The sequence below is a fragment of the Poecile atricapillus genome, chromosome 4 (genome assembly GCF_030490865.1).
Source record: "Poecile atricapillus isolate bPoeAtr1 chromosome 4, bPoeAtr1.hap1, whole genome shotgun sequence".
Lineage (NCBI taxonomy): Eukaryota > Metazoa > Chordata > Aves > Passeriformes > Paridae > Poecile > Poecile atricapillus.
Window position 1 is genome coordinate 10327495 of NC_081252.1, and position 10479 is coordinate 10337973.

General features: G+C 39.6%; 1 long non-coding RNA gene across 1 annotated transcript; it reads right to left on the reverse strand.

The window, feature by feature from the left end:
• Positions 1-2571: 2571 nt before the first annotated feature.
• Positions 2572-6711, reverse strand: LOC131578485 (uncharacterized). Its single transcript, XR_009277510.1, has 3 exons — positions 6606-6711; positions 3511-3562; positions 2572-2628 (listed from the first exon to the last, which is right to left on the reverse strand). It is a non-coding gene; the product is annotated as an uncharacterized LOC131578485 (long non-coding RNA).
• Positions 6712-10479: the final 3768 nt, after the last annotated feature.

The window sequence follows — 10479 nt, forward strand, 5'->3', positions numbered from 1 at the left end:
TGATCTGAGATCTCTTGATCTCCAAAAGCTGGATGCCAGCCTTGGGGAAACTTGACTATTTGTCAAATAGTATTAAAAAACAGGCCCCATACTGATACTTCACATGAGAAATAGCTGAGCAATCCAAGTGTCATTTTGGGGTAAATCTAGTAAAAGTTTTCTTTTTTTAAAATTAGAATTATAATCCTTCTTACTGCCAGGCCTAAGTCAAAGCTAGCACATTTTAGCCCATGAAGAAACTTCAGGGGTAAAACCCCTGCCATTGTATTGAGGCAGCAACATAATTTTTCAGGGCACTTGATGAGACAGAAAATATTTACAAAATATTAGCACCAACCAATTAATATTATCCTTTCAGACATGTTGAAAATACTATTCAGTTAAAGAGTGTCTTCCTGAGATTCTCACCCCATCTTGTCCTGGCTTCTTTTTTCCACTCTCTGCTGCAATTAAAGCTCATTAATAGCTTTAAAGAAAACCTTCCAAAGCAGCATCTTCCTTTTGCTCACCTAATATCCTTCCTTGCCAACCTCAGCAGCTCCTCTGTCTTTCTAAGCATAACTCTCCTTTTATTCAAAGCCCAGAATCTCACATTTTTCATGTTCTGAAAGGGGTCTGAATTCATGAGTGGGCACTTTGGGGGTACCCTACATCTACTTTTCATAAAATACTTCCCATGTAAATCAAAGTCCCTGATTCTGTCCCAAATTTAGACAGCTATATTGCAAGAAACTGAACAGTTATTTTGGAAAAATAGTTTTGTTTTTTTTTTACAAAACCACCACTTTATAAAACACTAAGAGCTTTCTTTGTGGTGATAAGCATTACTGAAGAGTGATGCCATTAAGAATTAAATCAGGACAGTTTAAAGCTGACTTAAAAATACAATCTTCTAAGGCAGGAAAAAATATAATTTTTTCTTCTTTACATTAAACTCATAAATATCAGGAGTATCTTTATAAATATATTATGGCATGGGAGAAATCTGTAATTAGGTATCATTTTATTGTATGAAATTAGGCTGACCTCAGGAAATGTGTTTTACTCCTTGTGCCTCAGTCCCTACCCCATCTTCCACTTGCAAAATATTTACAATAGGATCCTATTCACATATTACTTCACAAGGACACTGTGTATTTATTTTTGCCAGCAGAAATCCCAAAGTATGTCTTTATTTCCTAAGAATAATCTTTTCAACAGCAGTAAAGAGGAAGGAATACTAGATCAGCAGCAATGAAAAGAGCTGTCAGAAGATATCAAGGAAAATATTCCAGGAACTCTTGTACTCTAAACTATGAGCTTCCACTTTAAAGCAGATGTTTAAAAAAAAAAAAAAAAAAATCTCCTTATCTGTTTGATATTTATGTTTTGTTAATAATTTAACAGAGATGTCAGTGGCATCAGTGCCATCACTGCAGTGATACCCTCAGCTGCACAGTCTGGAGGAAGCTGTGGCCTGCTGGGATCAGGTTGGCTCTCCAGCTGAGAACACTTCTCTTCAGTGCAGGATTCCTTTCCTCCTTGCAGCAGTATCATTTCCCTCCTCATGCAGGGGAAAACAGTCCCCAACTGTTCAGGCAGCTATTATTAAAATACCAGATTATGAAAATTGACTAATTATTCACTCTGAAAATGCTCTCCAAGAGAAGGCAAAACATATTCAGACAAAAAAAAAAATAAAATGTTAGAATCAGCCATTTTAATTCAGCAAAAAGACCTGTTTGCAAGCTTTCTTTCCCTGCCCATTAGCCTAAAGACTCTCCAAGTGTTTTCAATTTATTTTATTTTAGATTATTTTCAAGCCCCTAATTTAGATGATTCTCAATCTCTCTAGCTGATTAATTGGCACCTCACTGCATGAAAACCTCACAGTTTTCACTGCAGCCCTTCTGTGAGTGAAATCAAGCCCACCAGCACTGCTGCCTGCTTATTATGATCTCTCTCAAGCCTCTCAGCCCATCTGAAATCTGCAGTCATTTGCAAGCCATCCAACTCTGTTCCTATTCCCAACACCTTCTGTGAAGGAGTGAGCGATGATCCCCAAATCATCGGCTTCCCAGCGCTCAAACAGAGCCAGTCAGCTGATGAAAACAACAGGCTGAGCACCAAAGGGCATCATTTCATAGCTCTGACATGTGATTAAAAACTTACAAATGATACATAACCCCTGCTGCAAACCAGATTGACTGGCATCCCCCCTTTCCAAAGGACCCGGAATCTGGCGCGCTAGAAATCCTGACGCGCCAAGCGTAACACCCTCAGATGGTGTTAGAGCTCAAACACTGTGTGCTTAAAATAGGCTACACACAGATATGTATGGAGAGAGAGCCAGAGGGAGACAGAGATGGCTCATAAAACAGCCTCAAAGTGCTTCGTTTTGCTGCCTCAGACAATTCCTTTAAAATAAAGTATTTCTGCTCCAAGAAAAAGGCTTGAAGAAGGCCTTACACAGCGCAGTCCTTCCAATGTGTATATTTATTGCTTTCCCAGTATAACCTCATGAAGAATTGTGACTGGATATGCCAATCCCTCCAAGGATGCCTCCTTCCTCACATGTGCTAGTCCTTTCCAGGCCTTTTTGCAAGCAGAGTGATTCCTGCTCCCAACTACTTCCGCAGCCTGTGGTTTCTGCCGTTAAAACAAAACAAAAAAAAAGGGAATTTTTGGAGTTATACCAAGCTTCCCTTTTCCTTGTCCATTTCTTTGCCACAGTGCACTGGAAAAAGCTCCTTGCCACACACTGGCAGCTAAAAATAGTTTGAACGAAGATTTTTCCCTCTTCCTCTGTATTTGTTCATGGGATTTAAGTGACTGTAAGAAGACAAATGGCATATTAGGATATATTCAGCTTTTGGCAGGTTACTTAACAAGATTTTTCAGCACAGTTTATGTCCTGTCAGATCTTATGCTTGATAACTACTGAGTATTTATGTAATAATATTTATTTAATTAAGACCTTTTCTTCATCTTTCAAATTTCCTTCTCTTTCACCTAAAAAGTACTCCTATGAGTTAAATGAAGTCACATGAGCAGATGTCTCTCAGCTCCTTTGAAAACACCTGAGTCACAGCACTAAGCAGCAATGGTCTTCTTGGAAACATTGCTACAACTGAAGTATGGCTCTAAATGTTGCATCTGATTAATTAGAGGCCTCATGAACATTTCTAATAAAGGTTGTAAGTAGTTACATCTCTTTTTCACTTGGGCCCAATGCAACTTTTTTACTCCTCTTGATTGCATTTCAAATTAATTACCATTAACTATATCTCTCACTTAAATTAATTTTAAAAAATTAAAAAACCTTACTCCAAGATTAATCCATCAAATTATCTTACAGAAAATATTTTGTTTCCTCCTGCACCTCACACTCTTCACCTGAGCCTTTCTGGCTATATGTAACTCTACCCCAGTATGATCCCACCATACCATTTCACTAAACAACCTAATTTTCAGTTCCTCAACAGCCAGGGCCAAACACAGTTTAAATAATAAAACACATTTCATCTTTACCTGGTGTTTTAGCCACTTTCAGCAGAGGTGGAAATCCTGACCACCAGATTAGCTGTGGAATGGGAGAGAAAGAGTAAGAGAATAGCATCACCAGCCAATACATCCTCCACATGGAAAGAGATAACAAAAATCCCCATGAGAAACACCTGTGCTCAGGCAGCTCCTGTTGAAGCTCTGATGGATAAGTACTGTACAGGTGTAGCACACACCCCTCGGGATCTACTTTAAACATTCCACAGTTTAAAGTGACCTCTTTTTATTTCTCTCTCCACTTACAGGCATAAATAACCCTGCCATATGCTCTACACACATAAAACACAGACATGGACTCAGAATCAGTGTCAAGGACAGAGTTTAAGAGCAGATCTACAGTGTGCTTAGAGATTCCAAAAGGAAGCCTGGAATCCAAGTGTGCCCTACAAGTCTTTGAAAGAATGTATCCAAAATCTTAATAAGAAAATTAAACAAAAAACAGAACACAGCATAAATGACTAATTATTGTCCTGTAGCAATGAGAAATCTTTACTGAAAGGGATGCAGACTCTCCACTCGCTCCTTGCCTGTTGCTGGAGCCTCCAAGCTGGGACAATGTCTCTGACTGAAAACATCTATCAGCTGCTCAGAATTTATCTGTGAGACATACTGCTTAAATATAGCTTAGCGCTGTCACTTCCAAAAGTGACTTCTTGTCACCTGAAGTGACAAGACAGCAAACCTAGGCATCTTTTGATAGAGAGAAACCACTGTACAGAACAACAGCCCTCCCCTGTTTCCCTTCATGGCCATTTGTGAACACCATCCACTGGTTCTCATCACTACATGTGAACTGCTTTTAGAGGATTTATGAAAGGCAAACTTAACAAGAAAGCAAGTATTATGTGGCTTAAATTCTCTATAAAAGTGTCCATACCAGCAACAGGAAATGTTTCCATGTGTATGCTCTCATTTAATTTCTAAGTTTCCTTACCTCTGTGATGGGGTGTAAACTCCTTTCCAGTTAATTCTGTAAATTCTGCCATTTCCTTGTTTCCCCTCCAAGCAAATAAATCCTCTTCTACGGTGGTGATGGTGGGGACAAGGCAGACTGACTGTTCCAACACTCACCTGCCTGAGCCAGGAACTTTTTAGAGAAAAAGCAAGGGAAGGTGACAGGCAGGCTCAGTCTGGGTGATGTTTAACACATTCCTGGTCACCTCTCTTCCATTGGTACACAGGAAAGTCTTTCACATGGGTTTAACATCCCATGAGTAAAAAACAGTAATCCCAGTGGATGTACTGACTTCTTGCTGATGAAGTCACCTCCCTGAAGTGGAGAGTTTTGCTGATATAGTGCAGTGTAATTTATGAACCACTTCAGACACAGTTTCTCCAAATGTCTTTTGAAAATTTGGTCTGGCAAGTATAAGAGCTACATTAGCACTATGCTGCTAAAACTGCCTCAAGGGTTATCAAACTATCCATCTATCTTTCATGGAAACTGGGGGTGGAACAGAGCTCATAGGTGCTTAGCTCATATCTCTGCCAACACAAAACTGCTCCATGCTGTGATCTGAGAGGTCTGTCCAGTTTTTAATCGAGTAAAGAAGCTCCCACCATTTCTCCCGATGGAGAAACTATCCTCTATCATAAAAGATTTCACTGCAAAGAAACAATTCCTGACACTTAGCCTAAAATATTCCCTTGCTGACATTTTTATATTCATCTCTATTATACACACACATATATTTATATGCACATGCTATACAACAAAAGCCAAACTGCTCCCACTTACATCATACAGGCCTTGAAAAGTCAGTCAAATTGCCTTGGTGTAAGGCTGGAAAGAATTTGTTCTCACACTTTGTTCTTCAGGAAATCTTGGTGGGGGTAGCAGCTTGATTTTCATGACACACATAAAAAGAATAAATGTTACAAACTGTCGGAAAACCTCACATCAAATGAAAATCTGCAACTCTGCATTAGCTGGGCCCTTGTAGGAAGTTACTTTAAAAAGCAAAAGGTGCTAGGCAGTGTGTAAGTAGTAGAATGATGTCATTTACCAGCAAACAGATGCACTCTGCAAATTTCTCTCATTGCAAGAAGTTAATTTCTGTGTAGAGCTGCTGCTCTTTGGTTCTTCAAGTCCATTAAAAGGTACCATAAACAAAACCAGCAACAATCACATTGTAGAAAAGTAGATCCCTTGGCTCCTCACAGTAGTATTTAATCAGGGCATGTTCTGTATTTACACTTTCTTAATTTCTGACCAGCCATTTTTAAGGATACAGAACTGCTGCAGCTCCATGTCCCATGTCACCCAGGGGTTAATAAATCCTACATCACCAGTTGTACAGTGGTTTTACTAAGCTTCCTTGCCTAGGTATCCCCTAAAAATAATCTTTTTAAGAAAAGCCTGCTCCTTTCAAATGTTCAAAATCCCTTTCGAAGCAGGAATGACCAAAGCAATTTGGTTTAAGTTTTAATCTGGATCACTTTGATTATTGATCAGATTGTTTAATGTAATCTTTTTCTGAAAAATGGTACCATAAGTAGTTCTAGAAAGGGGTGTATATGCTTCAGAGTTAACATCTTTATATGTGAAATAAAAGCTGAATTTGAGCCCTGGTAGATATTAAAAACAGGTGATTTTTTTCTGACTTTCACTGACAAGTCCTTCAATTAGTTGCCTCTTTAGGTCTGCCAAAATTACTTGTGACATTTTATTCATTGGCACAATAGCTATAGGTCATTTTCAATAACCCATAGCTAGCCCCATACAAAGAGATTAAGCAAATTCCCTTATTACTCATGGGAAACATTAAGGTCAGTGTTAAGACTGTGGAAAGATGGAAGGGTTAAAATTCCACCACCAGAGCTTCTCCAGCAATTGCAGATGGAAAGCAAAAGAAATCAATGTTAATTACACCAGTCCCTCAGGAAGGGGGAACAAAAATTTGCACAATAAAAAAATAACTTTCTCTAATTTTTAAACTGGACAACTGAAGTATTTTATTATCCTCTTTTAGTCACAGCTCCTGTGAGGAAGGGATACTGCAGAGACCTCAAAACCAGAAGAACTGAAATGGTACCCCCGAGTCAGTTTTGCTCATCCTCACCTCCTGCCATCTCTCTGATTTTCAAGAAAAATGCTACTGTGGCTGAAGATGCAGGAACAGTGAGAGAAGCCCACAAAAGTCTCACAGGAGATTCACTGACCTTCCCTTCTTAATCTCTCACAAATGACTGACCAAGACCTCGACTGAGCCCATCTCCTGATGGCTTGGGCATCACTAACTAAGGGCATGGAATTTGCAACAGATAATAATAAAGTTGTGCAATTTCTGCTGAGAGACTGCACCTGGTACCACAGGGCAACTCCCAGCTCACCCCAGTTCCACCCTTTGGATTTGTTAGTCTGTTCATTCAGCCTCCAGGTGACACCAGTGAAAAACAAGCACTTTGGCTTGGGATATGAGGAATTCCTTTTACACTGCTCCATACGTCTCCAGATCCCCTAAAGAAAAGCAGGCCAAGCAGTCTGACAAAAAACATGCTGCCTGAGCTACTGCATTTTGAGTTTGCAGTGCCACAGAGATTATGAATGCCCAAATCAGCACTTTTTTTCCCCACCCCCTCCACATTTTTTAAACCTAAAATACTTTCCCTTATGGCCCTGGTTTGTCCTTGTGACCTGCAGAGTGTGGCAGTTCTGCAAAAACAGGCCTTCAACAGTGGCTTTGTGAGAGTCTAAGTATGGCTCACTGAATCAAGCCAGAAGTTCCTCTGTTTATTTATTTAACTTTGCTAATGCAAACTAGCCCCCTCAGAGCTTACCTGCAACTGGAGGCTAGGATTTTTCTTAGTTTTGGTTGTGTTGGATTTCTATTTTACTTTTCTAGTTTAAGAAAAGCGAACCAAAACCTCAGACAAAATTAATCCCTCAAAAATACTGCTGTAATTCAGTGTACAGATGATAGATAGATGCTGTTGCAACCAGAAATTATGATGCCATGGTAATTATATTAACAGTTATCTCATTCAAACTAATTTCTCTGAGAATGGAACCTGAAAATCTGAGTAATGAAATCCTGGAGAAAGACCTCTGTTATTCTTGCAAAACTGAACTGCTTTGCTTGCAGATAAGGGACAAGTTAGCTAAAAAGAACTGGTCTGAAGTAGCAAAAAGGGCAAAATCACAAAGATAACTAAAACAGAAACGTGGGATAAAATGACATTTTTGTGGATTCCACAAAGCTTTATCATGGTTGTTTGAGAAAAAAGCATTTCAAAGATAAATATCTGAGATCAGGCAGACAGGAAGGTGTTATCTGTGGGAAGGATTGTCCAGCAAGTCATGCATATTTTGAGATTATTAAAGTAAATCTGAAATGTAACTGTGAAATGACATTATGTACTTCTGCCACTGCTGCTGCAAGTGAAAGAAAACATAACAGTAGTAGAATGGTTCTCCCAAGTGCCATTACAGGTATATTTGAGAGATGGAATTTTGCCAGTAAATCTGTAAGTCTTTCATATTTCTCCCTTATCACCTCTATCTGTGAAATTTGATATTGTAGAAGAAACTGGATTATTCAAACAGTACAGAAAATCCATCTCACAGTGCTCAAGTGCATGGTGGTAAGGGTTTGGTTTGTTATCATTTCTATGCTTTGTAAGAAATCCACCAGGGGCATGCTTCACAGCGCAAACATTTTGAGATTTTTCTGGTGACTGTAACTTTAGGAGACAAATTGCATTTGTAAAGGAGGAGGGTCCAAGACAAAATATGAGTCTATTCCCAGGCAACTGAAATTTCCATTCATATTGAAAGATTCTGGCAAGAAATTTCAAAGTTTTGCCGAGAACTAAAAGAACTCTTGCTGCAGATTCTGAGGGAAAGGCTGATGAATGACCAGACTACAGGAGTAACACTCTTCCAGTAAGAGTGCTTGGCAGGTGTCTGCAATTCTGAGGGGCATGAGGCTGGAGCAGGGATCCAAATGCTGCTTATCCATGTCCCTGGAAAGCACTCCTACTGTAAGACTTTTTATTTTCAGCTCCAGCTGCTTACACAGCTGGAATGTTTGCCCTAGTCTTGTAGGAGAAGCATATTATGGTGGAGTCCCCATCCCTGGAAGTGTTCAAGGCCAGGCTGGATGGGGCTCTAAGTAACCTGGGAGTGTGGCCCTGCCCATGGCAGGAGGGTTGGAACAAAATGATGTTTGAGGTCCCTTCCAAGCCAAACCATTCTCTGATTTGGGGATATTGCATGAAATATGATGAATGGTCATTGTGGATCGTTTAAAAGAGCAAGAGACTTCAAGTGGACAGTCTCAAACTGTACCACAATTCTCATAGAGAGGCAAAAACACAGTGATAAAAAGAGTAAATAAATTTCAAAGTTGTAAGATTTTAACCCATATTTGTAATGGTAAGTATGGGGCTCTCCTATTGCCACTGAACATCATTGTTCTGATTCAGTTCTGGCTGGGAGAGATGCAATCACCTAGCACCAGTGCTATAATTCAGGGTTAGTTTGAAAGCTTAGGGAAATCCCTAATTCATTTCACACATACAAAAAAAAAATCATTTTGGAAAGTGGCAGCCTGGCTAGTTTTGTCATTTTTACACATCTTACTTGTACCCTTCTTTTATCATTACTTTATATCATAGTTGAAAAAGTTGAGTTTGTTTTTCATCTTCTGCAGCCTAAACATTTCAGGAAGCATGAGCAAAAAGACATTGATTTTTCACATTGATGGCTTCAGCTGAGCTCCAAATTTAGAACTATGTGCTGGCAAATGCCCTGCTCCACTCCAATTTTATTTTTTTAATGAGATGCACAGAGTAAGTGCTTTCTCAGATTATTGCCTCCTAACTTGCATGATTTAATCATGATGTATGTCCTTCGTTTGGATTCTATATTTGAATTCTAAACTTGGAAGTTTCACCCTCCAAGTCCTTAGAATACTGACTAGTACGAATTACTCACTGTATCTGCATTTTTCTCTCAAATTGCACGGGGCTGGTGTTCAGATCGACATTTCTAACCATGGTTTTTGTGATCCCAGTAGTACTCTGAAGAAACTACAGTGGCTGTATGAGGCACTGAAGATGGCTGTATCTGCCTTCTCCTCTCTTAGATCTCTGACCGTGGATAAATACCTTGGCTACAAAAATGAAACCTGTTCAGGTGAAAGCACATGGGTGGCAACTCACTCTCACAGCCTGGGATAAAACCCATATATTTCACACCAAATTTGGAGGGACTTCATCACTTCATCACTGTGCACTTCCAGAAGGGGCCTTGCACCCTTTATGGGCTTCAAGGAATGGTGAGGACAGGTCAGCCAGCCTGCACATCTGAGCAGGGCTCAGGGTGTACCAGAGCTTCTTCAGGCCTCCATCAGAGTGTCACAGCACATCTGCAAAGGAACAAGGGAAATGATACCAGAAACCAAGGACAAAAATAATTTTACAGAAATACAGCCCTGACAACAGTGCAAGAAAAGCCATCATCTCCTCCAGGTTCCAATACATCTGAATGCTGAAACCATATTTGTCTTTGGCATCTGGCAATGTCATTCAATACATTCTTATGGCCCTGCATGCAGTTAAGCATGCACTGTATATTATTTTATGATGTTTGGATTGGAATCATACTTTCTGGGTACAAGTATTCATGTTTTTGCAGATTCTTGTGTAAAGCTGGGAGAACCTGTTTCCAATTTCATGACCGTTTATCGCTAATCCAAAATGACTGCAGCATTACCTTCAGACAGGAAGCTGGATGAGGTCTTGTGTGTTTTGGATTCATCATGCTCTTCCCAGGAAACTCTGTTAAACTAGTTTTATGCTTACATGAGAGGAAGACAGAAATTACTAATGGACATGACCGTGCCTAATCTATATATAGTTTTACAAAATAGAGTTAAAACTGAGATGGGTCTTGTAGCAGCTCTTCATCCATATGAGCCCAAATAATCGTTT